The sequence below is a fragment of the Theropithecus gelada genome, chromosome 15, assembly GCF_003255815.1.
Source record: "Theropithecus gelada isolate Dixy chromosome 15, Tgel_1.0, whole genome shotgun sequence".
Classification (NCBI taxonomy): Eukaryota; Metazoa; Chordata; class Mammalia; order Primates; family Cercopithecidae; genus Theropithecus; species Theropithecus gelada.
In genome coordinates, this window is record NC_037683.1 from 2,155,479 (window position 1) to 2,182,157 (window position 26,679).

General features: G+C 61.0%; 1 protein-coding gene and 1 long non-coding RNA gene across 2 annotated transcripts in view; both read left to right on the plus strand.

The window, feature by feature from the left end:
- On the plus strand, positions 1–1,552 carry LOC112608607. The gene is made up of 2 exons (XR_003116016.1): positions 1–660; positions 971–1,552. It is a non-coding gene; the product is annotated as an uncharacterized LOC112608607 (long non-coding RNA).
- Positions 1,553–13,600: 12,048 nt separating this feature from the next.
- Positions 13,601–26,679, plus strand: part of NACC2 (NACC family member 2) — a 95,112-nt gene continuing 82,033 nt past the window's right edge. The window contains exon 1 of the mRNA XM_025360203.1: positions 13,601–13,701. The gene's annotated coding sequence lies outside the window, so the exon portion shown is untranslated. The remainder of the gene's footprint in view (positions 13,702–26,679) is intronic.

Here is a 26,679-nt window from a genome sequence, read left to right on the forward strand (position 1 = left end):
GGCGGGGAGGGAAGAGGGGCCAGGGCTGAACAGGAGAAGCAGGGGCAGGATAGGTGAGGAAGAGGGGGGTGAGGAGGGTGCTGTTGGTCGAGGTTGGGTCAGGTAAGGACACGGTGGTAGGTGAAGGCCAGGGGCAGGTGGGATGGCTGGGAGGTCTGTGGTCAGAGGACGGGTGCTGGTGGGGCCTGGAGATGGCGGTACTGCCCCCACCCTCCCAAGCCTGGAGGCCTGACAGTTGCATCCGAAACATCCACAGCCACCATCGTATCAGCAGCACGGTGACCATGGCTCACAATATAGGGATGGGCATTCGTGCCGCTTTCTCAGAATATTAACGATGGTCCCGGCAGAACGCTGTATGAATATTCATACGGAGATCAGTCAAGCCTGGGCTGGCAGATGGCACAGGGAGAGGGGCTATGACGGGCTGGGTCCAGGTCCCAGCGGGCACACCTTGGCAGGGTGTGGCCATAAGTCTCTACCAGCTCCAGTCAGGATCCACCTCCCTCGGGATAGAACAGGCCTGGGCCTGTTGTATGGCCACAGGCAGAAGAGGCCGATGGGCGACATGACATTACCACTCAGTGACGGCCATCGTCCTGGGGGCCCAGAGGCTGGGGCGGGGCTCCTTCCCGAGAGACCCACAGAAGTTCATCTCAGGTTTTTTTTTTTTTTTTTTTTTTGAGACGGGGTCTCGCTCTGTTGCCCAGGCTGGAGTGCAGTGGCACGATCTTGGCTCACTGCAAGCTCCGCCTCCCGGGTTCACGCCATTCTCCTGCCTCAGCCTCCCGAGTAGCTGGGACCACAGGCGCCCACCACCACGCCCGGCTAATTTTTGTATTTTTAATAGAGACGGGGTTTCACTGTGTTAGCCAGGATGGTCTCGATCTCCTGACCTCGTGATCTGCCCACCTCAGCCTCCCAAAGTGCTGGGATTGCAGGCGTGAGCCACCGCGCCCGGCCATCTCAGGTTTAACGGGGGCACTGCTGCCTCAGATGCCGGGCAGTGGGTGGTGAGGTCCCTGTCCTCACTGGGGTCTGCAGCCGAGGACTGGCCACCAAGGCCCGGGACTGCCATCCTGACCTGGGTGGCCATGGCCAGCCCTCCCAGGAGCCCCTAGCACCTTTGGCCTGCCCCCAGCTCTCACGGCAGGAGAAGTTTTTTCCCCACTCTGGTGGCCGACACCCTGGTGAAGGGATTTGCAGAACAGGAGCACGTGGATTTCCAGTTCTTCGCAGCAGGCACACGCAGGCCGGTACCCTCTCCCTCCCCTTTGGGCAACACTCGGGTGCTGCTAGACCCTTGGCCCTGCTCACTGCGTGGGCCGTGCTCCACCCATTCCCTCCCAGCAAGGGTGGTCCCTGGGCTCCCCTGACCTGAACTCTTCTGAGTTTGCTTCTCAGAACCAAGAGGGGCTGGCTCTGCGCCCTGCTTACCTGTCCAGGGGTGGGAGCTGCCCTTTGAAGCTATCAATCTGGGTTTTAAGTGTGGATTCATTATTTACAACACCCTGACATCATGCTGACATGAATTATTTGTATGTTTTTCAAATTGTGCTGTGATAACCCTGGCTGTCTTCCTGCTCCCATAGTGGATAAAAGCATCCTAAAGAATGCCGCCATCTCGCTTCTCCTCACAGCCTGGAGCTGGGCCAACCGGAGCTGAGCCACCACGGGTGCTCGGTGCAGCCTGGTTTGACCCTCACCTTCCTTCACCTGGCTGGGGTGCGTGCCTGGTACATGTATGTGCGCACGTATGTGCGTGTGGGTGTGTGGCATCTGTGTGCTCGAGGGTTTTCTGCTGTCGTGTTTTATGTCCTGGCCCGGCCGCCCTCCACATCCACGGCTCCTTCCCGTGTTCCCTCAGATGTTCCCCCAAAGAACAGAGGGACTCTGGCCCCTGGAGGAACAGGGAAGCCTCTGCCTGGGTAGCCATTGGCAGGTGAGTCCCGTGTTCCTGCCGGGAAAAAGTCTGTTTTCAAACGCGGACGGGCAAGCACTCCCTTTGCGGTCCCCACACTTGGGGTCACCGGTCGCTGGGCTGATTGGCAGGAAGAGGTGCGGCTCCGCGGCCCCTCGTGGGGCTGTGCGGCCATCTGCCCCTCTCTGGGCCCAGCTCTTCCTGTGAGATAAGGGGGCAGGAACCCAGGGAGGCTGGGCCTACAGCCTGCAGCGGGGTGAGGCGCTGGACTGGCTCTTCCCAAGGGAAGCCCTAGGCCGGCATTCTGTCCCCAGGTGGGAAGTTCAGGGAGGAGGAACCAGGGCTGGGGCTGGCCTCGGGGGAGGGCTCCCGATGTCACCTGTGGTGTGGCTGCCACGGTGGGCCAGGGAGCTCCAGATTCCCGGGTCACTGTCTTCCCAGGGCCTGGGTCTGGGCCATGGATCACAGAAGCAGCACTGGAGGCTGGTGCCCCGTTCCTGCCACCAAGACTGGGCAGACCCTCTCCTCAAGGGAGGGTGCCAGGGGCTGGCTGCAGGCCCTGCCTGAGGCAGATCTGATGACCTTGGGCCAGGGCAGCAAGGCCATCTGTGGCCCAAACGCTTTCCCGGGGCTTGTTCTCAGGGGTGTATCCTGGGTGGGGGGTGTCTTCCAGGGGTCGGTCTGTAGAAGGATGCTAGACCCTCTCTGGGAGCTCTGAGCCTAACACGAACAAACAAAAGAACAGGCTGCTGTCCCACGGGTCCCCGGGGCTTCGTGCATAGCAGGCCTTCAGGACCCACTTTCTGAATGACTGTGCCAAGGGCCAGCCGAGGCCTCCACGAGTACGTCCTCTGGCGGGCAGGATGTCCCACGGGAGCTGTGCTTGCCTCTCGCTGACTTACAACTAACCCCACCCCCAGGCCAGCCACGGTGGCTCACGCCTGTAATCCCAGCACTTTGGGAGGCCGAGGTGAGTGAATCACCTGAGGTCAGGAGTTCAAGACCAGCCTGGCCAATATGGTGAAACCCCGTCTCTGTGAAAAATACAAAAATTAGCTGGGCGTGGTGGCGGGCTCTTATAATCCCAGCTACTTGGGAGGCCGAGGCAGGAGAATCCCTTGAATCTGGGAGTTGGAGGTTGCAGTGAGCCAAGATCGTGCCACTACATTCTAGCCTGGGCGACAGAGTGAGACTCCATCTCAAAAACAAACAAACAAAAAAAACAACTACCCCCTACACACACACACACCACAGAAAGGCAGCCCTGCTATTTGGGACCTGACCCCTTGAAGTCCTTCCATCTGTCCTACCTGGGACCCTCTAGCTGCTACCGAAGGCTTTCCCAAGCCCAGCTCTCACATGTGTCCTGCAAAGGGCACTGGCTGTCCCCTGAGCCTGACTTGGCCGAGGGGCTCTGCAGTGTCTCCCAGCAGGAGGTGAGTCACTGCAGCCGCCCGACCCTCAGCCTTCTCTGGAGCAGGAGGCAGCAGCTGCTTTACAGCTGCATAAAACATTAGAGGGAAATTTAGGACAAAAGAGGAAGACGATTAGAGCATCCAGTTTAAACCGAGGGAGGGCATACGGAACCCAAAACGGCACTGCCCTAATTCAGGAGCAGAGGGAGGCACGGGCTCTGCAACCGCTGACGAGAACCAAAATACTCACCCAGTTTTCTTCTGCGAAAGAGACCCAAACTCGCCTGACGAGGCGCCCACAGATGTCCCAGGCCCTGTGGGAGCCGACCTCCTCCTCAGAGGGTGATGCAGCCCGCTCCATGCCCATGCCAGCTGGCCCAGGGCACAGCAGATGCCCCAGGTCACCATCCTTCCAGGGACCTGGCTCAGGGCCGTGGGATGTTCTGTTCTTTCCGCCAAGACTCTGTGGGCACCACTGTGGCAGGCCAGAGCAAGGCTGAGGTGGCAGGGAAGGAGCCACATCCAACCGTGCAGGCAGCTCCCCCAAGCTCCATCCCTGCTCTCTCTTCTCCCTGGACGAACTGCCCCAGCCTAAGGCCGTGCAGGGCCTGGACAGCAGGGTCTCACCCCAGCCTTCCTGGGCCTGGGTCACAACACTCTTGCTTTCGGGTCAGCATCTGCAATGGTGCTTCCTCCTGGGGACAGGGATGCGGCCCCCCTAGCTGATCAGCTCTGCTGTGCCCCTCAGCTCCTGCTGTCCACCGGAGAAGATGGTCCCGGGGAAGCAGAGGCTGCCCAGAGAAGGGGGCCTTCCGGGAGCAGTGTGGGGCCAGATGAGCAGGTCTCTGTCTCCAGACCAGCCTTCAGCGACTTCCAGCTGTGAGATGAGGACGCCCGGCCTTCACGTTAACCACAGGACCACAGAGACGAGGGGAAAAGCAAAACAAGGGAGGCCGGTGGTTTGGAGACCCTGGCTCTGCCCTCAGGAGCACACTGGGCCTGCCTGCCGGGTTGGTCTGTAAGCCAGTGAGCGCTCCCCACCCACCCCACCGTGCACTCCGCATCTGAGCTGCCGGGGTCCCCGTTGACCCCCACGGTGCAGGTGTGCTGGCGCCATCAGCCAGATCCACCACACTGGGTCCTGGTTCAGCCTCCAGTGGAGCGGGGTCTACCAGATGACACAAGGCCCAGGCCAGAGAAACTGAGGAAAGTGAGACCTTCTCAGTGGGGCAGAGCTGCAGGCCCACCCAGATGCTGCTTTCCTAGGGGAATTTAGGAATCTCTGAAGCAAATGCATGCTTCAATTAGAGTAGTGCTTGAGCAGATTAGCAGGACTTGAAACTGACGGACATTCCTGTCCTGGTCCTGGTAAGGCGAATTAGAATAAAAGCGAACGTGCCCAGGGTGTTTGGAAGTGAGGTGGTTTATGTGATCATCAGCTGCCTGTTCTGTCCTTCAGCTTGTAGGTAAGAAGCACCAGGAAACACCCTCCCCCATGGACACTAAAGCAGGGGCCGTTCTGTCACAGAGCAGCCACCTCCAGATGGCTGTGCACCTGCACACCTGCTGGCACACCCTGCCCGGAGCCAGGTGAGCTCCCTGTACCTGGAGAAGCCCTGGGCTTGCATGGGTAGGCTGCAGGGGTGGAGGGGAGTGAGCTGCAGGGTGGGGTGGGACACCAGTGCTCGCTCTCTCCTGAGACCGCATTCCCGGGCATCTGGCACGAAGGTCACAGAAATGGGCAGTGTTTGGCTGCACTTGCTGGGGGCTCGGGGCACTGCTCTAGCAGCAGCAGGGCAGTGCCCCGAGCCCAGCATCTGGGCAGGCGCTCAGCAGGGTGGCTTCCCGGCCCTTCCTTGTTACTCGGGAATTGAAGCCCGAGTCCCTGGCGACGCCCCACTTCCCCATCCCTCCACTGCACAGAGGCACTGGGTCCTTTGCAAGATGCTCTGGATTGTTCTGGGATGCATTCCTGGGACCCGGCCTCCCCTCCAGCCCTTCCGAGTTCCCTGAACCCTGGCAGACACACGGCCATGAAACTGGCTGGCAGGAGGCCAGGGGTGCAGCATGGGCACCTCAGGGCCTCCTCCCCGCCCCAGAGGTCCCTACCTATGCACAGGGCGTGGGGGCGGCATTCATCCCACTGCGGTGTGCCAGGGTGGACAGGCGGAGTGTGGCCTGACTGGGCACCTGGAGGAAAGGGTTCTGCTGGCACCTGTGCTGCACTGTCTGCACCCCCGGCCCAGAGGGGCCCCACATGCCACGTCCTTCTTCTCATGGTGGGGACCTTCCCACCACCTCCGCCACCCTGGGATGCTCTTCTCCTTCACTCACCCTTGCGCCACAGCACCTTTGGATGACCAAGAGCCTCCCTTTCCTCCCAGGGCCAGATCCTGAGCCGGCTCCACAGGCACCAGCAGGTGCCAGCACCTGCAGCTTGGAGCAGAGGATGGGCTAGGCTCAGGGGCTGCCCCCCAGACTCCATCGTGGACTCCAGCGTGCACACTGGTCGCCTGAGATTTGGATTCAGCAGGTCTGGCCTCGGGACCCTGTGATTCCAATGGTTCCACCTTTCCTAGAGGCAGCTGCTTTGCCCTGGGGATCTCGAGGGATGGAGGGTGGGCAGAGCATCCAGGAGGTGTGAAAGCCCAGGAGAGCAGCGAGGCTCCAGAGCCACTAGAAGAAGGTGGAGGAGGGCAAGGCAGCTGTGGCCAGATGCAAGAGGTTAAGACAGGACCAGGAACCGGGGGCGGATTTTGAGCAATGGTTACCCCCAGTGACCTCCAGCCCCCAGCGACCTTGTCCAGCCATAGAGACCACCCCTGCGTCATTGACCCAAGCCCAGTCTGGCCCTGATTCCCTGGACACTTGAGAACCCAGCAGCAACTGCCTGTCCCTACCTGGATGGCCATAGCGGCCCATTTGTCCTCATCTTCCCTATCCCAGGACATAGGGTGGCCTTCTCGGGCCCACCTGCCCGACCTCAGTCTGAACACTCCCCTTCCCTCCCAGCCCTCCTCGTTCCTCCTGGCTCCACCTTCACAGCCCCTCCACCGCCACTCCCACCCTCACGGGACCCCAGGGAGAGAACCCAGCGGGTCTCATAGAGCCCTCTCCCCTGCGGCCAGACCTCAGGAGGCTCCCCTTCAGCTGCCAGCTCCATCGAGACGCAGTCCTGGCCCAGCCTCTTCCTTCGCTACCTTCTGCCTCCTCCATGGCAGACCTGGGTCTCTTTTTTAACCAGCCTGCCACCCCTGCTACTAGAACAGGAGCCCCAGAGGAGCAGGGGCCGGTGACCTTGTTCTCAAGGGGGCCAGGTGCCTTCCTGCACCTCCTGGGAGTCGGGGGTGCCGGCCTGCCCACATACCCCAGAAGCACAGAGGGCCTCACCTGCAGCCCTGCTGGCCACTTAACCTCTGGGCCAACTGGGCCCAAAATCTGGCCCTTCAGGGAACCTGAAGAGGCCTCTGCAGTGTCCACCGGGTCCCTGGCTCCTCCAGCAAGTGGTGCCTCCTCGTCCGGGGGGTGGGGGGATGTAAGTTCAGCTGCATCAAGGGCCTTGAGGAGGGAGCCTGGTGCTGGGAGAGCCACCGGAGCTCAGAGACAGCTTCCCTGAAGTCCTGAGTTGGGCCTTAGGGATGAGCTGGAGCTCACCTGCCCCTGCAGAGAGACAGGGGTGCTGGCAGAGGAGCTATGGGTGCAAAGACCCTATGTCAGCAGCTCAGGGAGAGCCCACTGTGCTGCAAGGAATAGTGTGAGTGGGGGGACCCAGCTGAGGAGTGGGCAAGGTCAGCAGCTCAGGCTGGGAGGGACATCTCTGAGCACAGAGGGACAGTTTCACTGCAGGGCAAGCTGGGTCCTTCCGGCCTCCTGGAGCTAGCCCTGTCCCCTCCACGCAGCCCAGTGCCTGGTGTGGACACAGGCCTCAAAGGTCAGCCCAGCAGGCAGAGACGCGAGCTGCCGGGATCAGCACGCTGGGCTTCACGGTGGCCACAGCAGTGACGCCCAAAAGAGCCACCAGGATGCCAGGTGTCCTTGGCATCCGAGGCCCATAGAAGTGCCCTGTTGCCCAGCAGGATCCTAGACAGGATGGGGACCCCCTAAGGGGTGGAGGGCCCAGGGCGGTCCGGCCCAGGCTTTGAACTCGTTCACTAGAATAACCGCCCTAAAAAAAGAAATGGCAGTGGGGGAGTGACCAGGGGCCCGGTCCAGCTAGTCAGGAGACGCAGGGCCTTGCAGAGTCACAAACACCTGCCTGCATCTCCCATTGTCCTGCAGGTGGGCGGAACCGCACCCAGTGCAGCCGGTGGTGGGGGTGGGGCCAGCTGGGCTTGGCCTTGCAAACTGCACACCTTCTAGGAGCCGGCTGCAGAACCAGAGCGGAGGTGGTTTCCCCCAGAGCTGCCTCCGGACCCCGAGGGGTGGTGTTCAAGGTGGACTCCCCAGGGACCTGCCAAGGCCTGATGTTCTGAGTGGGGCTTTGGCTGGAATGTGGCCTCAGTCTCTGGGTGGACAGGTGGGTGAGGCCCTATCCAGTGTTCTGGGCCATTCTGCTGTGCACAGCCCTCGTCCCCTGGGCTCTGGGGACCCTGGCCCCTCGCTCTTCTCCACGACTCAGCAGGCACCACCCTGGGCTCCTGGGCTGACTTCCTACAGGAGGAGGAGGCTGCCCCCCGGAGCAGCCTGGGGGCTACAGGATTGGGTCTATTTTAGTAAAAAAAAGCGGCAATGGGCTCAATTTGAACCCCAAGCTGGAGGTACCAGGCAAAAACCCCAATTGGTGAAACACTGGGCCTGGCTTCTACTGTAAGTTTGGGGGCTGCACCCAGGGCCCAGGGTGAGGCTGGTGGGCCCAGCTTAGCCCCCAATCGCAAGGGCTGGTTCAGCGGCTCCACCCTCAGGCTGGCACAGAGCAGGGCCCTAACAAGGGGGCTGTGGGAGCAGCCGGGGCTTTCCTGGAGCCTCTCTCTAGGACGGATGGGAGTGAAACCGACACCCTGATATGCAACCACGGATTATGATGGAAGGAAGGAACGAGCACTCAGAAAACAAAGAGGGGGCCTAGCGCAGGGCATGGAGGAGGCGCTGCCGGGAGACTCCTGAGCACTGGGAAGCAGGGGAGACAGCGGGCAGGGATGAAGGCGGCTTGGGAGCTGGTCGCCGCGGACACACAGCCCCGGAACGTGCTAAATGCCACGGAGTTGTTCACTCGACAGCGGTTGCTGTCAGGTTACGTGAATCTCACCTCGATTTAGGAAAAAAGGCAAAAAAATAAAAGAGAACCCAGCCCAAGTCAGTCTCTGCCTTTCTGGTCCGGAGGCCATGGCCCTGGGCCTGCCCCCGCTGCCCCGCCCCCCCCCCCCACCCCCCCCCCCCCCCCCCGCACAAACACACCCCTGCCGGCCCCGGCACAAACAACCCCCACCCCCCGCCCCACACAGCCCCCCGCCTGTCCGCCACCCCGCACACACGCCCCCACCGCCCAGCACAAACACCCGCCCCCGTCGGTCACCCACACACACACCCCCCACCGCCCCGCACACACACCACCGCTCTTCACCTCTGCCACACCTTCCCCGTGCTGCCTGCTGGACCGCAAGCCCTCTGAGACCAGGCGTCGGGGCGGCTTCACAGGACAGGGCCCCCTTGGGTGTAGGTGAGGGTGCAGGCCCCAGCAGGCAGGGCTTCCTGTCACCCCCCGATCCCTGAGGGTCCCCCACTCCCTCGTTTCCTCCTCAGCCCATCCCTCCAGTAGAAGCAGCCTTCTCCAGCCCTCTCACTGAGCGCACGTGTCTTCATGGGGCCTTTATCATCTGCTGCACTTAAGCCACAAGGCCAGGGGCCTCACCACGTCTTCTCCAACCCCACTGCTGGGACGTGGGTGTCTGGGGGGGACCACGGAGGCTCCCAGTGAGCAGGAAGGTCCTCCCTCACTGGCGAGCCCTGCCCCAGGAAGGCAGAGGACCGGACCGAAATCAGATGGTTTCTCTTGCCCCCGGTGAACTGCTCTTCAGACAATGAAAGCGGCTTCCTCCCGAGACAGCGGCGCCACCGGCTGTCTCACCAAAGGCTGTTCTGCACCTCCCTTCTGTGTTGACAGGCGAGATGCAAGCCAGAGAGTGGGCAGGGAAGCCTTCTGGCTGTCCTCCTGCCGCGGGGGTGCAGGGGCGCAGGGGCGCACTCTGACTCTGGGGAGCTGTCCCGGCAGCACAGCTTAGAGAGCCTGTGCTGGGATGGTGAAAGGCTCCGGGTCCTGGTGGGGTCTTCTCAGCCCAACAGTCCTGGCCAAGGGCTGACCTGAACAGCAGCACCAGGAAGGCACCTGAGGCCCCCCACCTGCTACTTCCCTTTCTGCTGACGGAGCTCCCCGGGCATTCTGAGGATGGGGAAGAGGCACCAGAACTCGGGCAGGTGCGGGGGACGGGGCACAGGAAACAGGGTGGAGACAGATGGAGCCTAGGCTCCAATTGTGAAAGTCCTCAGGGCACCTGCTCTGTGCCAGGCACCCCGCTGGGCCAGTGATGAGACAGTGGACAAAGTGGGAGACTGTGCTAATGGAAGCCAAGGGCGGACCAGTGTCGGGATGGGGTCCGGGTGCCTGTTGCCAATGGCCGTGTGGCTCTTGCATAAGGAAGGGTCACGGAAGGCTTCCTGAGCCAGGGATATTGGGGCAGAGACTCAAAGAAAGTGACAGAGCAAGCCTTGGAGACACAGGGGCAGAAGGTTCAGACAGTGGGAACAGCAGGTGCAGGGGCCCTGGGGCAGAAGGTGCAGCAGAAGCCAGCCTGGCTACAGCTGAGCAGGCACTGGCGTGGGTGAGGGATGTGGGATGTGGGATGTGGGGAGGGATGTGGGGCATGGGTGGGGCGGGGTATGAGGCGGGGGTAGGGAGCTGGGTCCTGGTCACCCAATCACCTGGGCTTGTGCTCTGAGTAAGAAGTGCATTGGGGAGCCCTTGGGGGTTCTGAGCAGGTGGGGGTAATCCAACAGGTTTAGAAACAGCCTTGTGCTGCTGTGTGGTGACAGGCTGGGGCAGGGCTGGAGGGGAAGCTAGAGACCGGCGGCGGGACTGTGGCAGTCACTGGAGAACAGGGCAGTTGCGGACCAGGAGGGTGGCACCGACATGACTTTAACACAAAGCTGTTAGGATGGACACAGACTGGATCTGGCTTGAGACTGGGGTGGGATGTCACCACCCGCACAATGGCAGCAGCACCTGGAGAGCCACCAAAGGCTTCTGCCATCCAGGGGAGGACAGGCAGGTGTCCAGGCCAACAGGGTGGTCCTCTGTATGTGGCTCCTGAGTGCACCCAGGGGCTCTGCAGTGCCTGCAGATGTGGCTTGTGACCTCCCCTTATCCCCTGCCTGATGCTTTCTGGATGGAAGGGGAAAAATCAAGCTATAAGGCCGTGAGAACTCAGGCCCAGATCCCGGAAGGGGCCTCCCTGAGCTGGAGACCCATAGCAGTGGTGCTGCTATGCTCAGTTGAGACTGTGGCCACCAGGCCCTCGTACCAGCCAGGAATCAACAAGATCAAATGCCGGGAGGAGATACGGAGGATGCACCCAGGGTGAGCTCCACTCAGCCCAGGCCCTGCTGGGGACCCCCGAGTGAGCCCCAAGCTAAGCTGTAAAACGAGAATAAGGCCGGGCGTGGTGGCTCACGCCTCTAATCCCAGCACTTTGGGAGACCGAGGCAGGTGGATCACCTGAGGTCAGGAGTTCAAGACCAGGTTGGCTGACATGGAGAAACCCTGTCTCTACTAAGAATACAAAAATTAGCCAGGCATGGTGGCGCATGCTTATAATCCCAGCTACTCGGGAGGCTGAGGCAGGAGAATTGCTTGAACCTGGGAGGTGGAGGTTGCAGTGAGCTGAGATTGTGCCATTGCCCTCAAGCCTGGGCAATAGAGTTAGACTCCATTTCAAAAAAAAAAAAAAAAAAAAAAAATGGCCGGGCGCTGATGGCTTACGCCTGTAGACCGAGGCAGGTGGATCATAAGGTCAAGAGATTGAGACCATCCTGGCCAACGTTGTGAAACCCTGTCTCTACTAAAAATACAAAAATTAGCTGGACGTGGTGGCACACGCCTGTAGTCCCAGCTACTCAGGAGGCTGAGGCAGGAGAATCTCTTGAACCCGGGAGGCAGAGGTTGCAGTGAGCTGAGATTGCGCCATTGCACTCCAGCCTGGGCAACAGTGTGAGACTCTGTCTCAAAAACAAAACAACAACAAAAAAAGCAATAAACTGAGAGCTCACCTCATGGTACTGTTGTGAACCTTAAATGTGGTAAGGCGTACATACTCAGTAGCAGAGGCCTGGAATTCAGTAGGGATGCAGGGTTTGCTTTAAAAGGTGCAAGTATATGTTGGTGTACATACATATAAACATACAGAAATTGGGGAATTGATTTCTGGGTATCTGCTATCTTCTAAACACTTTTCAATGCTTTCCAAATATCTTTCACCAAAGAAGAATGTCTTTAATATTTAGAAAATAAAAGTGATTAAAACAATTGGTCCCATCCCTAGAGGGCCAGGGGGCCTAGTGGGTAGCCCCTTGGGGCCTGGCCCCAGGGCTGGAAGCAGCTCCAGGTATCTGTCTCGGATTCACGATTCTCAGAGGCTTGGAGGAGCTGTGCTCAGTGAACCAGAACCCTGAGGCTGCTGAGCTCATGCCCTGGGCGTGGGAGACGCTCAGAACCCTCCTTCCCCACCTGGCGCCCAGGGCCTTCTGCCTCCACCTGTGCTGACCAGGTGACACCACTGCACAGCTGCTGTCTGCTCACCTGTCCCTCTCACCCTGCCCCTCATGGGCCAGGACCACAAGCCCACACACCAAGCCACGTGTGGCCGAGTGTCTCCAGCCTGTAGAGTCCTACCTCCTTCCCAGTAGACTGCAGGGCTGGTTTGGAAGTGGCAGTGGTGGAGGGGAGGGGGGTTGGGTTGTGGGACCTGGGACTGCATTTAGGGCTAGGTGGGGCTCTGGGGGGAGAGCCGAGTCCCTGTGGGGTTCCATACTCACCCCCATAGAGGGCAAGCCAGGGAGTGAGCTGGGGGTGTGTGTGCTGTGGACGGAGAGCTGAGTAGAACCTAAAATTGGGGTCAAGGGCCAGTCTGTGGCCAAGATCAAGGGCCTAGCTTGAGGTTGGGGTGACAAGAACCTGGCCAAACGTCTGATAATTTGTCCAGGGAATGACCTTGGCTGACTGTGCCAGGAGGGCTGTAGCCCCAGGTTTTGATCCCCAGAGCCCCAAAGGTGTTCTCTGGGACGCTGGTGGCCATCTCCTTCTCAACCCTTCTCCCAGCGCCCTCAGCGCCCCACTGAGGTGGTATCACTCCATTCTCCTGAAAGGACCCTTGAGCAGGCTGTGGGAGTTAGACTGGCTCAGCCTCTCAGGACCACTGCAGCCTGTCCTGACCTCAGGCACCAGGTTGGGGGGGCAGCTGAGGCAGGGTCTCTGGGTCCTTTAGGGTGTGTGGTCGGTTTTATTTCCGTGCCCTTGTTTTAAAACTGCACCTCTGTCCTCAGGAGCGTGGCCTTGCACAGACGGAGAGCTGCGTGGCCGGTGCCAGAATGACTGTCAACGCGCCAGTGCGCCTGGATCACACCAGGCCTGAAGGCAGCGCCGGGCCCAGTCCAGGCAGCTTGCAGTTCCCGGGCGGCAGGGACGGGCGCTGGAGCGCCGCAGAGGTTCGCCCAAGGGCGCTCCCGCACCGGCGTCTTCCACGGCCCGCCCGAGCGTCCAGAGCGGCTGCGGATGCACGCACTTCCCCCGCCCGGATCCCGGAGGCTGCACCGTGCAGCCGCGGCCGCCGCGGGCAGGGCGCGCGCCGGGGGCGGGGTAGGGGGGGCCCGGTGGCTTTCCGGGGCTTAGCGAGTCCGGCCGAGGCCAGGGCCCGGAGAGGGCGGAGGGCGGCACTCCTGGTCCTTCCCCGGCCCGGCAGCCGGGCCCTGTCCTGTGCGCCGCGGCGTCCGGTTCCCGCCCGGTGTCCCGCGCAGGGTCGGCCGCCGGCAGCTCCGGAAGGAGGACGCGCGAGGGGCGAGGAGCTGCCGCCTTCCCTCCCCCGCGCTCGGGGTTCCCCACGCTCCGCCGGTCCCCACTCGGGACCCTCCCGGCCCCCGGCCCCCAGCCCCGGCCGCCCACCTGGCTGCCAGTGCGCGCGCGCGCGGCCGGCGCGCTGTCCCTTTAACGGCCCGCGGGCACCTCCCCCGCCACCGCCCCGCCCCCGCCGCGGTGCGGCCGCCGGTGCTGGGCGAGGTCGGAGAAAGTCCATGGGAGCCGGAGCGCCGGGACGCCGAGCACTTCCTGCCGCGGGCGGCGCGCCGCAGCTGCCCAGGCCGGACCGGGCCGGGCGCCCGCAGGTACCGCCAACTTGGCGCGCGCGGCCGCCCCCGGGTTACGCCGCCGGGCGGGGTCGTCCCGCGGGCCGAGCCCGCACTTCCCGCAAACTCCGCGGCCGCCCAACTTGGCGCGGGCCCCCTGCCGCAGTGCCGGCCGCGCGGGGCGGGTGCGGCCGAGTTGCGCGCCGGCCCGGGCGTGCGCGCGGGAACCGGCCTCGGGAGCCCGCGGAGGGGGGCCGGGCGGGGCCGGGAGGTCCCGGCGGAGGCGCCCGCGACCCCGGGCCGGGACGCCGCGCCGCGCGTTCTGGGGAGACCCCGGCTCCAGGCGTCCCGGGGCGCTCCCCACCGCCCGCTGGGTTTCCCTGGATTTCTGGGGACCCGCGCGGCCTCCCCTGGGACCCGACTGGCCGATTCGGCCCTCCGGGTGTAGAAGCTCGGGCAGGACTGGCCCGGGGCCAGGGCAGAGGGACCCACCCCTCCCGGCGCATCTGCGCAGCAGCCTGGCCCAGCCGGGCCGGCGTCTCGCCCTCCCGGTCCAGGTGGGCCCGTTCGTGGGTCGTCGCCGCCTCCCGCTCCTCCCCCACGCGGGTCCCAGCCTGGGGAGAAACTGGGGTCCGGCCGCAGGGGAAGGGGGCTTCGCCTCTCGCCAGCTTCTATGCCTCTGCGGAGCTGAGGTCGGGGGCCCCCAGCTTCTTCTCTAAGAAACTCAGCGGAGCCTGGGGCCCGCTGCGCACCCCGCACTGCCAGGGCGGACCGAGGCCTTCCGACGGAGTTTCCTGCTTCTCTGGCTGGGATCGTGTGGGGTCGGAGGTCAGAGGTCACCTCCCAGCCCCTCTGCCAGGCTCTGGGGGAAGTTTGGTCTTGGACTCTCGTCGTGGAACCGCTTAAACCTGTGGGTCTGCAGGCCGCGAGGCCCGGTCCCTGGAGTTGGCCTCCCAGGCCGTTCCACTCCCTCCCCCAACCCCCGCGCGGGGCCTCCCGATTGGAGGTGTTTCACCCACGTGCTGGTGGGCCCGTCTCCCTGGGCCGCTGGGTGCTCTGAGCTGCGTTCTCTGCTGTGCGTTCCTTTCTGTGTGTGGCTGGGGTGTGGACCCGTGGACACCGGAGGCAGCCTGGACTCCCATCCCGTGGAGCTGCCTCCGGGAGCGCATGCACCTTGGTGTTCCCGCCCGCCAGCGTGGCCGCCCTCTCCTGCCTCCTGCCAGGGTCCGTGTCCCCCCACGTCGCCCGTTCTTCCCACCCACCCCTCTTTTCCTCTGGCGGGCTCCTGACCTCCTTCTCTCCTGTTCTCCAATGGGACACTCAGCTCAGCGTTCTGCAGGGTGTTTTAGCCTGTAGCACCCCCAGCAGGGGCGCCTAGAGTTAGGTCAGGGTTCAGGCAGCACCCCCCACCTCTCAGCCACCCATCCCTTCTTCGCCCGGCCACCGTCGGAGCACCCCTCCCGTCCTCTGTGGGGCCTTTCCCAGCCCCTCCCTTCGAGAGGCCTCTTGGCGTTTTCCCTTGGGGTCACCGTTGGGTGGTAGCCGAGCCAGAGTCCAAGGGGAGGAAATTAAAGGAGCTGCCACCCAAGGTGGTGGCCCCCTGTCCTTTCAGCAAAGCCACTTGGAATGGGCACAGAAAGTGGAACAAGATACCACTTGTCACCTCTTAGTGGCCAGGGATCCTTTCGCAGTGGTCACACCCAGGGCCCGATGGCGCTGGCCCTGGCCTGGCGGGAGGGTGGCCGCTGCGGCAGAGGCACCACCGGGGAGATCTCCTGCTGGGAGCAGTGGGAACTGGGCTGCTGCAGGCTTGGAGAACAGGCTCTGTTCTTTACCACCGGCTGCTGGAAGGGTGCGCAAGGCCGCTCTGCCCTGGCCGGGGGGCTGGTGGTGACTTTTTAAAAATTCTTCAATTCTTCGTGTGTTTTCCAATTAAAGCATGAGGCTGCATTATTCGTGAAACAACAGTGTCGATCTTGGTGCTGAGCGGTTCTTCCAGGCCTGCGCTCCTCTTGGCCTCCGCCTCTGGAGTCCTGCTTTCCTGGTTTGTGGGCAGTGTGGTCTCCCAGACCTGAGGGATGGAACCGGGAACGAAGGTGTCATCCTTTCCGGGATGTTGAGTTCCCAGGGTTCCACCCTGTGCCCCTTCCTCTGAGGTCTGTGCCTCTGACCTGTGTCCCTGGAACACAGAGGGCACTGAGTGCCCACTGGCCCTAGCCACCGTCAGTGGGGCAGAGCCCATGTTCCTTTCTCAGCCAGCCCTGTCCTAGCCAACTCCACACACTGTCCCCAGGCTGCCTCTCTGCATCTCACAGCCCCTTGGGGTCATTCCATCCCCTTTGCAGGGTCACATAGTGGGTTCCGAGGTCCAGTTGGACTGTGGCCGGTGGGACGAGGCTCCGAGTCCACGGTGGGGGGGGGCAGGTGGCACCCCTTACCCCAGGCTACACCAGCATGTTTCTCCAGAGAACCAGGGCCTTCTGCGGACCCCAGTGTAATGAACACATTTGGGAACTTGACTCTGGGGCCCCCTGACTCTGCCGTTCCCCCAGCCCAGTCCACCTTTGCCTTGGTAGTGCATGTCCCTGCCTCAATGGCCCAGGCTGGCCAGCCTCCCATTGTGGTTCTAAGGACAAGATAGGCCACTCTCCACTTCAGGGTGACATTTCTGGCCTGGGCTGAGGAAACCTGGGGCTGGGCTTCCAGGCCTGGCTCGAAGGGGAGGCAAAGCCCCGTGGTGTGAGGCCGTGGAGCGTCCTCCAGGACAGGGGAGAAGTAGTGCTAGTCCCTGTCTGGACGCTGGACCTGAGCCATCGTCTGATGTGCGTGGGCAGGTGCGGGAGTTTGTGAGGTCTGATTGGGTCTGGTCTGACTGGGGGCTGATGAGGGGGCATGGGAACCTGTAGAGCTGGCTCACTGGGGCCTCTCACCCCATCTCTAGTCAGGCTCCCTGGCAGTGAGTGTCTGCAGACCCAGCTCCCTAGGTCTTGGGCCTTCCCCGAGGTGCCCTCTCCCCAGCATTTCGTTCCTTTCCTGGCACCCTTTCTGGGCACGCTCTTGGTCCTCCCAGAGGTGGGCAGTCGGGCCTTGGGTGGGGGAGCTTGGCCAGCCTTCCTCTACTCTTATCTCCCCACTGGACCCCAGTTCAGAGCTGTGTGTGGCCCCCACGCCGGCCTCCCCGAGGCGCCCCCTAATCCCCAGGTGGATCTCGTTTCCCTTTCAGCCTGTCCAGAGTCACTGAGGAGATGTGACTGGAAGGTTGTTTGGGCCTTGGCTCTGGGGGCCGGAATGCGGGGTCACCCAGGCCGGGGGCTGCTGCTGCACGCCTGCCCCCCGCCCCCTCCCCGCCGGCCTCTCTCGCAGGGCAGGATCCTGGTGACCTCTGTTTTTTTTTTTAGCAGATCCTTGCTCTCACCAGCTCTGGCGCTTGGTGAGATGAGATCATTTGTAAAATATGCTTCCTGGCTGGCCGGGGCTCCCTTACTGTGTCACCTGCAGCTGCCCATTTGCTGGGAGCCCCAGCTCCCTCAGCTGTGGCCTTCCTGCCTTTGTTGTTTACAGTTTGGGTTTTGGAAGCACACACCCTTACACAGGGTCTCAGCAGGGTGCAGTGGGCGGGCATGAAGGTGTCTGTCTGGAAGTATTGGAGGCTTGTCATTTGGGGACATGAACTCTGGGTCCGGCACTCACTTCTGTCCACACAGGGGATCAGCTGAGTAGGGGAGGGCATTTGGGACCCTGACCTGGGGCTCTTGGGGCCCCACCACATCCCCAGTGTCTGCTTGCTGGGCCTGGTCCCCATTGGAGCACTTGGCAGCCAGAACCCTGGGCTCAGGTCTCCTGGGAGAACGCCCAGCCCGGGCTGTGTGACCTTGAGTGAGGAGGTCCTTCCTGAGGCCATCCTGCTACAGAGTAGCATCCTCTGCCTCCTCCGAGGATCTGGAGGCTGAATGTGGGCAGCCTGGCCTTTCCGCCTTCACGCCGGCTGGGGCTGGCCTGGGGGCCGTTGGGCCGGTGAAGTGACTGAATCCCAGTGAGGCTCATTACCCTTTAAGAGGAGGCCGTCATGGAGTCTCCCGGGAGAACGAGAGGCAGGCTTTTCTCCAGACGTGGTTTGCAGGGACCCACGGGGAGGAGAGGCTGCTCTGGGTCTCTCTAAAGGAACCTCCCCTCCCCCAGTGCGGGGCCCTGGCATCCAGGAGGGCACAGCGCCATGGACGGCCGCGAGCTCCTGGGCCCGCCCAGCTCCTGCCCCTGTGCCTGGGAAGCAGGCAGGGCTGGGGGCGGGGAACAAAGGGGCCTGAAAGTGCCCATATATAGTCACTGGGGTGAGCAGCAAGCCATGCTGCAGGGATGTCTCCCAAGCTCAGTCTGGCCCGCCCCAGCCCAGCCACCGGGGCCCCGAGGGCAGCCTGGCCCTGGGCTGGTGGTGGCCTCCCTGGTAGTCTGTGAAGGGGTAGAGCATCAACCTCAGCATAGTCATGCCTCAAGATATGTTTGTTGATTGAAAATAAAAATCTCCCCAGCCCTCCATAGTCAGGCTTGAGTACATTTCAGGAGCTGGTGTTGGAAGCTGAAGGCTGGAATCCAGGCTGTGCTGTTGGTCAGAGCCGTCTGGGGTCCCTCCCGGAGGGCGTTGGGAGCTGGGTGCCTGCTGAGAGGAGACTGGTTAGCAACCCAGCCCCCACCCCACAAAATGCTGGTGCCTTCCTCATGACAGTGATACTTTAGATGCCCCTCCCCACCCCTACTGTCCTGGGGCCTCCTCCCAGTTGGCTAGTGTTTTCTGGAAGAGTTACCTCCTCACTCTTGGGCACGCCTGGAGTCAGGGGGCAGCTGTGGGTGGTCTTTGAGGGAGTCAGCGCTGGCTTTGCCTTTGGATCGGAGCAGAAGGAAGTTGCCCTGCATCTTTCTCCTCCCAGGGTCCTCCTGAGGCATCCCCTGTGGCCAGGGCCCCCACCCAGGCTGGGCATCTGCCCCGGGGGATGTGCCCGTCTCTCTTCTACCACCCAGTTGGTATCTGTGCCAAGAAAGGGGAAGGAACCATCTTTGCTGCATTCCTGACTTTTGTGCTGTTAAAAAATCAGCGTTAACAGAGTTTTGTTCATTTAATTTCATTTCCGTTGCACAGCTAAGCGCCTTTGTTAAATTTTGTATATTGATACTTTTTGTTGTTGTCAGCAGTTTTTTCTTTCTCTTTTTTTTTTAGATATAAAGCCATTAGGGTGAGAGAAGATTAAAAAGATACATTACAATTAAAATGTTAATGAAATCCGCATCACACAACTTTTGAAACCCTTTAGGCATTAATCTTGCCTGTGTCATGTCCATTAACTTTGGCTATTCTTATTCCACACTGACCCCTGCTGAGAGATTTGTGCTATAATTGGATTTTTTTTTAATAAAAAAGGAAAAAAAAAGCTTTTAAGAAAATAGAGGTTGAGTGGTCGGCCGTGGCTCCTAAATGAAGAGGGAAAGTAGAAGAACAGGACTCACTCTGTTGGGGCTGGGGTCCCCCGTATGAATGGGGACAAGGGTCACTCAGGGCCTCCCCCAGCTGTAGATGTGCCAAGGGGTGTAGAGGTACAGGAGTTGGGGGAGCCTCAGAGGAGGGAGGGTACCCCAAGGCTGAGTTTACCTTCTTGGGGAGAGGCCCCCAGCACTGGGGGAGGGGTTGACAGAAGCCCCCCCACTAGGCGGGGTTGGGGGGGTGACATGGAGGCTCAGGTGGAGCAGAACCTGAAGGGCCTTGAGTTCTCTGAAATCTGTACCCCCACCCTTCGCCTGGAAGTCAGGCCTTGGTGGGTGCTAGGTTTCCAGCAAGGGGGGTGGCTGTGGGGAGGGGGAGCCCCCTTGTCTCCCTCCTAGGGCCGTAGGGACCTCAAGCAGACGTGGACCGTGGGTCCTCCTTTGAGGCCCTGGCCAGAGCCTGGCTCAGATCTGGGTGGGGTCCCCAGCTGGGAGGGTCCCCTGGCAGGGGGAGGCTCTGGGTGGGGGCCTGGGGGTAGCCTGTGGCTGCCGCCCCGCTGGTTCTCCCGGGCTGCAGTGCTGCAAACGTAACCCGCGGCGCCGGGAAAGCTGGTCAGGTGGTTGGCAGCGGGGCTGCAACAGACAGATTTCGTGTCTGTGTGTTTTTGCAACACCTTTCTATAAAGGGAAACATAATTTAAAATATGATTACTTAGTGTTGTAACAGCCGCCTCAGCCGCTCCACGCGATGCCGAGATCATTATCAGAGGCTGATATTAACTTGCAAAGAATATTATGCAAATTGCCCGCTGTCTCCTCCGGGAAACCTTCTCCCAGGATGCCGGGGGCTGGGCTGGCTCCCCTCGGGGCTTGGGGTAGGTCCCTTTGTGGGACAGCCCAGCCCTTCATGCCCAGGCCTCAGCCCTTGTCTGTGGCTAGGGGACCCTAGGAGGCATGAAACAGTGGGTCGGGAAAGACCAAGTCCTTTGCCTCCGTGTGTCTCAGTGACCCCAGACCACGATGCCTCCTGGCCGGCTGGGTGGGGGCCTCAACAAGGCCGCTGTGGTTGGGATGGCAGTGAGTCCCCTGCTGATGGTTAACCACGGCTGACTGCGGTGGTCACCGGACCTGGGTCCTCACGAGCCCCAAGTGTCCCCGAGAAAGGGTTCCTGGCCACAGACTGGGCCGTGTCCATGCACAGTGGCTCATCCTGCTGACTGACCACTGTGGCTTTGCAGCTTCCAGGGGCCCAGGGGCAGCTACCGGGAAAGATGTGAGCGGTGGCTTGGATCCAGCATTGCCGTGTGGACTCAAATTTGTGCCCTGGGGGAGAGAGGCAGGGAGTGGGGTCTGAGGGTCCCTCGCACCCTGCTGAGAACAGTGTGTGCCCTGCCCCCGTCATCCCTTCCAGCTGGGCCTGGCGTGGGCAGTGGGACAGTACCCAGCTTGAAGATTCTCCCCAGAGGCTCCGTCCCTCTGTAAGGGAGCTGGACAGGGCGTGTTTAGAGCAAAATTCCCCTGACCCCGCAGAGCCGAGGGGCTGCTGATGCTCTCTCTGGACCAGGGTCCTCCTGGAGACCGTACAAGCCGGACAGTCCCCGAATACCGCTCACCTCCGTGCAGGAAATGACAGCCACGGGGGTGCCCATCTTCCAGGTCACCTCCGAAACTTCTCAGCAGAGTCCGCAGGGCGGGAAGCTGGGCCTGCCTAGGCCATGGCCGGCCTTGGGCAGCAGACAAAGGACAGGGAGGGCCTGCCCTTCCTTGAGCAGCTCAGGCTGGGGAGGATGGGGCGCTTGGGGCCTCGACGGGGATCTTGCTGGTGCCGTCCTGGGCTGTCCTCAGCTGAGCAGCCACTTCCGGGGTTGGAGAGCAAGTCCTGTCTTGGGATTTGAGCCCCGTTTCCCCAGTGCCACGGTGGAAGCTGGGCAAATGCCATGGCCTCCCTGGGTCTCAGTTTTCCCAGTGTGAGCTCCGAATGGGGTACAGTACCCCGCTTTCTGGTCACCAGGAAGGTCTTGGGCCAGTCCAAGGCAGACCCAGAGAGGGCTCCCAGGCGGCCCCAGAGACTGCAGGGCCTTTCCCCAGCCAGGCCATTTGTGGGCTGGCTCTGCTGCCCTCCCTTCCTGTGGGGCTGGCCCGACCCCTGCGAATGCCATTCTGGGGGTCCCCGTGAGGGTCCGCCAGCTCCAGGAGGGCAGGGTGTCTGCACCTGTACAGGTGACAGTCCGGGAGGAGGGAAGGGGCTTTTCCAGCACCCTGGGGTTTGTTGGAGGGGGGCAGGGTATCCATCTCCTGGGGCCACCATGACAAAGGCCACAGGTTTGGTGGCAGGAAGCCTCAGAGAGTGCTCCTGTCCCAGTTCTGCAGGCCCGGAGTCGACACTGTGCATCTTCAGGGCTGGTTCCTCCAGAGGCTTTGAGGGAGACTCCATCCCACGCCACCCTCCACCTCCCGAGGCTGCCATTGTCCTGGGCCTTTCTTGGCATGTGGGAGCATCAGCACCGTCTCTGCCTCTGCCCTCACACGGCCACCTTCCTTCTGTGCATCTGTGTCCAAACTTCTCCCTTCCATAAGGATGCGTGTTAGGATCCACCCTACATCCAGGATGATCTCATCTTACCTCCTTTCACTAATGATATCTGTAAAGACCCTGTTTCCAAATAAGGCCTCATTCAAAGGGTCAGGTAGATGCGAACCTCCTGTGTGGTGTGGGAGGGGCAGAAAGCCTTTAGTGCGTAGAGGGCACTGGGGGGGCTGGCTCTGCACTTGCCCAGGACAGTGGGAGGAGCCAGGCACAGACAGCAACCGCTGCTGGGATGGCACCTGGAGGGGCGTGAAACCGGTGCAGCCGGCCAGCTCCAGGCCCAAGCTGAGTGGGGGTCGTGGGAGGGAAACGGGGCCACTGGTGGGGGAGGGTTTTCCTAGGAGTTGGCATTGTCATCTGCGGTTATGTAAGTTTGGGAACAGGATTCGTGTTAATTATTGTAACCCAGTTTAGGTGGTGAGTCCATGTCATAGGAAGTGGCCTGGAAATGACAGCGTGTGGGTCACAGTGGAGCCCGGGGTGGGGCTGTGGCTGGGTGCTGGCAGGCAGACGGCTGTCAGGAAGCTGGGGGCATGTGACATCCCTGGGGCCCAAACCAAGCCACACCTCAGGGAAGCCCAGGCGTTCCCAGATCTGGGACCTCGAGAGCCAGGCCTGGTGCCATCCAGACCAGCAGCTGCCCCACGGCTCAGCCCTAGGCCTCACCAGGCTCCTGATGATGCAGGAGAACAGAGGCACCCCTGCCCCCAAACCCTCCCAGCTCTGAGTGGCAGGCCTCGGGGGACGCGTGCCCTTCATCCTGTGCCCAGCTGCGCGGCGTGGGGGTTCTCTCACGGGAAGGCCAGCCCTGCACTTTGCTGCTCTGAAGGCCCATGGAGGGTCCTGGCCACATTCAGGGAGCGGCTTCTGAAGGTTTTTAGAATGTCCAGCGAGGGTCCCCAGGGGTGACTTGGTTTTCTCCAGCCCGAAGTGAAGGGCCTGGAGGCGACTCCTGCCCGTCGGAGCTGCCCTGTGTGGCGCCCGGCCTCTGGGCTCTGCCAACCCCTCCCATCGGAGCTGCCCTGCATGGCACCCGGCCTCTGGGTTCTGCCAACCCCTTGTCCCAGGCCTTGTTTCCACAGTGAGTCCAGTATTGTGGAGGGACCTACGCCACCTGGCTGCCCAGCACTGGCAGGTGGGGACTTTGCTTCAGTTGTTTAAGAAAAAAGGTAAAAGGGCCGGGCGCAGTGGCTCAAGCCTGTAATCCCAGCACTTTGGGAGGCCGAGACGGGCGGATCATGAGGTCAGGAGATCGAGACCATCCTGGCTAACACGGTGAAACCCCGTCTCTACTAAAAAATACAAAAAAAGTAGCTGGGCGAGGTGGTGGGCGCCTGTAATCCCAGCTACTCGGGAGGCTGAGGCAGGAGAATGGCGTGAACCTGGGAGGTGGAGCTTGCAGTGAGCTGAGATCCTGCCACTGCACTCCAGCGTGGGCGACAGAGCGAGACTCCATTTCAAAAAAAAAAAAAAAAAGAAAGAAAAAAAGGTAAAAGATAAAGCTATTAAACTTACAGAAAAATGACACATATTGTACAAAGAACATTTTCCTGAACCATTTGAGAGTAAACCTCCCCTGCATACCTGTGTCTTGTTCCAGCGTGGGCTGAGGGCTGCCTGCCACCCACCTGCCACCCACCTCCTGGCAGCCGCCCCCCAGGCCCCTCCCGGCTGAGGGCTGCCCGCCACCTGCCTGCACCCACCCCCTGGCAGCCGCCCCTCAGGCCCCTCCCGGCCTTACACCAGCAGATCCAGTGCAGACCCCACAGTAGAGTTACTTGTTGAGTCTCTTTAAATTTAATTTAAAAAAAAATTTTTTTTTTTTTGAGATAGAGTCTTTCCTCTGTTGCCCAGGGTGGAGTGCAGTGATGCAATCATAGCTTACTGCAGCCTCAAACTCTTGGGCTCAGGTGATCTCCCCGCCTCAGCCTCTGGAGTAGCTGGGACTATAGGTCTGCATCCCCACACATGGCTGATTAAAACATTTTTTGTGCACCACATCTGGCTAATTAAATTTTTTTTCTTTTTTTAGATGGAGTCTCGCTCTGTCACCCAGGCTGGAGTGCAGTGGCATGATCTCAGCTCACTGCAAGCTCTGCCTCCCGGGTTCACGCCATTCCCCTGCCTCAGCCTCCCAGTAGCTGAAGCTACAGGCGCCCGCCACCACGCCCGGCTAATTTTTTGTATTTTTAGTAGAGATGGGGTTTCACCCTGTTAGCTAGGATGGTCTTGATCTCATGACCTTGTGATCCGCCCGCCTTGGCCTCCCAAAGTGCTGGGATTACAGGTGTGAACCGCTGCGCCCGGCATTAAATAAATCTTTTTGGGCCGGGCACAGTGATTCACACCTGTAATCCCAGCTACACAGGAGGCCGAGGCACAAGAATCACTTGAACCCTGGAGGCGGAGGTTGCAGTGAGCTGAGATGGCACCACTGCACTCCAGTCTGGGCGAGAAGAGCGAAACTCAGTCTTGCAAGAAAAAAAAAAATTGTAGACATGAAATCTTTCTATGTTGGTTAAGCTATAAATTCAGATTTTGAAAAACTTTCTGATTAGTTGTACATAACATTTACCATTTTAGCTTTTCCAGTGGAACGAAGCCTGTGCATTTTTGTGCTGCCCTCACCGCCATCTCTAGAACTTTTTCATCTTCCCAAACTGAACCTCTTTCCCCATCAGACACAAACTCCCCATCCTTGCCGCAGCCCCTGGCAGGCACCGTTCTACTTCCTGTCTCTGTGGGCCTGCCTCGGGGACTGCATGTGAGTGGAGTCCCACAGCGGGTGTCCTCGTGTGACTGGCTCATTTGCTGCACACCATGTCCCCACGGCTCCTCCGGGTTGCAGGGAGTGGCGGAGTTCGTCCTTTCTCCAGGCTGTATGATGTGTGTGTGTGTGTGTATGCGCCCGCCGCCATTTCCTTTGACTGTCACCCGTCGGCGGACCCCGGGGCCACTTGCCTCTTGGCTGTCGGGTGCTGCTGCTGTGGACGTGGCATGCACATCTGTTTGAGTCTTGCTGTGTCTCTGGGCTCCTCCAGCCTGGTGTATGCTGTGGCCTTTCCATGGCCTACGTGACCCTGACTCTGGGGTCCAGGCCAGTTTGACAGAGTTGACCCCAGCCTCGAGGTGGGTTTGTCTGTGGCCTCCTGGTGATTCGCGTCTTGGGTGGGGACATCAGAGATGCTGCCTCCTTGGACGTTGCTCCACCAGCTGGAGACCGGACGTTGTATAGGAAGTGCCTGTGTGATGGGTGAGTCTCGGAAGCAACTCTCCAGCAACCCTGCCTTTGGTGAAGTTCCCAGGTGTGCACAGGGGCAGGACTGGACCCAGGAGGGGCTGGGGGAGGGGTCGGCTACCCAGGACCAGGTCTGGGTGTGGAGGTCTTTGGCCTGGGAACAGGGAAGCTGCAGGTTGGTGAGTGGTGATGAGGGTCTCATCAGAACCCACTGCTCCCGGAAGGACAGGTCCCCTCCTGGCTGGATCCTTGTCCCTCCGGTGTCCCTGGAACCACTGTGAGTGAGGGACACCCCCAGCTGGCACCGCTGTCCCCATCTCCCCACTCTTTCTTGGGCTGTGTGGCTGTAGAGGAGCTAGGAGATGGGGTTGTGGCCAAGTCTTGGGTCTCCCCACTGAGTGATGAGGGAGAAGGTGGGGTGGGGCCGAGAGGCTTTTTCAGTTATGACCGCATCTGTCTCTGGGCCCCAGAGCTGCTGGGGCCGGCCAGGTTCGTGATGGACATCGTCTGTCTGAGAATATCTGCCCTCAACCCAGCTGGGCCCGGGGTCCCCTCAGCAGCGGTCTAGGCCACAGCGATGGTCCTGTAGGTGAATGTCGTGGGCTGCCGGAATATGGCACTGCTAACAGGTGGGGGTAGGGAGGCTTGAGACAGCAGGAATTTCTTCTTGCCCAGCCGTGGAGGGCAGAAGCCTGGGGCCACAGTGTCTCGGGGCCCCCGCCTGCCTCTGCAGCGTGGTGCCGGCTGCCTGTGGTGCCCTGGGCTCGTGCCTGTCTCGTGCCCGTCTCGTGCCAGTCTCGGCCTGGTCTCTGTGCGGCGCCCTTCCCAGGCGTCCACGTTTTCCCTCCTCAGAAGACACCTCCAGACCTGCCCTAAATCTGGGAAGCTCTCATGTGAACTTGATCTTATATCTGCAAAGACCCTGGTTCCAAATACAGTCACATTCGAGTTTTGGGTACATGTGGATTTTGGGGCGATGCTATTCCCAGTACAGGGGTGAAGGCCAAAGTGCCCACCTGCCCCACAGAGACCCACTCCCTCTTCTCTGTGGCTGCCTCCTCCCCAATCCAGCCTGGGAAGGAAGGGAGGGCGGTGCTGCCTCCCTGAGCAATGAGATGACCCCTGCGTGCCTAGGCTCAGGTTGGGGTGAGGCGCTGACCGTGCCTGGACCCAGGAGAGCAACTCCCCAGCGGCTGACCCCCACCAGCTCCCCTGAGCCCTGTGGCCGCTGGCTTTTCTGTTGGGAGTGTGTGATGCCCACAGCCTCCGCTCCAGCAGGGTGGCCCCGTTTCTGGCATCGAGGAAGAGGACCCTGGGGTTTCTGTTGTGCTAGAAAGGTTCTGCGCTGTGAAGTGCTCGGCCGTCACGTCAATCTGGTCGCTTCCACGTGAGTGTAGATGTCTAATGGGGCAGAAGTTATGGCAGCCGTAAAACACGGCGTCTTCCCCCTCGCCCTGAAATCTGGCAGAAGTGAGTCAGGCAGCACAAATCCTAGGCATGGAGAGGGCCATGCACGGTGGTAAATGAGCAGAAAAATACCCTCAGCTGCTTATGGAAGATGGCGTCTGTCTTTTCCTCTGGGGAGAGGGAAGGCAGTCAACACCCAGAGAACAGGGCGGCCGTGGGATCCGCTAGCCAAGAGCCAGCCCCACCCGCCAGCGAGAGGGGGCTGTGATCTTTTTTCTTTTTGAGACGGAGTCTCGCTCTGTCGCCCAGGCGGGAG